Here is a 1,082-nt window from a genome sequence, read left to right on the forward strand (position 1 = left end):
TGGTCTTGGACTTTTACTTTTTGGTAGGTTTTTGATGATTGTTTCAATTTCCATACTGCTGATCGGTCTCTTTAGATTTTCCAGATCTTGATTCAGTCTAGGGAGATTGTATTTTTCTAGGTTATTAAATTTGGTATTATATACTTTTTCATAATATTCTTGCATGATCCTTTGTATTTCTGTGATATCAGTCATAATTTCTCCTCTTTCATCCCTGATTTTGTTTATTTGTGTCCTTTCTCTTCTTTCTTTAGTGAGTCTAGCCAGGGATTTGTCAATTTTATTAACCTTCTCAAAGAACCAGGTCTTTGTTGCATTTATTTTTTCTATCGTATTTTGTTTGTCTGATTTTCAATTTCATTTATTTCTGCTCTGATTTTGATTATTTCTTTCATTCTGATGACTTTAGGTTTCATTTGTTTTACCTTTACTAGTTTTTTAAGATGAAGCGTTAGGTTGTTTATTTGGGCTCGTTCTTGTGTTTGGAGGTAGGCCTGTAATGATATGAATGTTCCTCTTATGACTGCTTTTGCCGTGTCCCAAAAGTTTTGATATGTTGTACTATCATTATCATTCATTTCTATGTATCTCTTGATCTCTCTTTTTATATCTTCTCTGACCCAGTTATTCTTCAGTAGCATGTTGTTGAATTTCCATGTATTTGTGGTTCTTCCTGATTTCTTTTTGCAGTTGATCTCTAGTTTCAAAGCATTATGATCAGAGAATATGGTTGGTATGATTTCAACCCTCTTATATTTGTTGAGGCTATCTCTGTGTCCCAGTATGTGCTTGGTTCTTGAGAACGTTCCATGTGCACTAGAGAAGAATGTATAAGCAGCTGTTTTGGAATGGAAGGCTCTGTATATGTCAATTATGTCCAGTTGGTCCAATGTATCGTTTAAGGATGTTATTTCCTTATTGATTTTCTCTTTGGATGATCTGTCCATATTCGACAGTGGAGTATTTAGGTCCCCTACTATGATAGAGTTTTGGTCTGTTTCTTCTCCCTTTAGTGCTGTTAGTAATTGCTTTATATATTTCAGTGCTCTCTGATTGGGAGCATAGATATTAATAAGTGTTAT

The sequence above is a fragment of the Pteropus vampyrus genome, unplaced genomic scaffold (genome assembly GCF_000151845.1).
Source record: "Pteropus vampyrus isolate Shadow unplaced genomic scaffold, Pvam_2.0 Scaffold25, whole genome shotgun sequence".
Classification (NCBI taxonomy): Eukaryota; Metazoa; Chordata; class Mammalia; order Chiroptera; family Pteropodidae; genus Pteropus; species Pteropus vampyrus.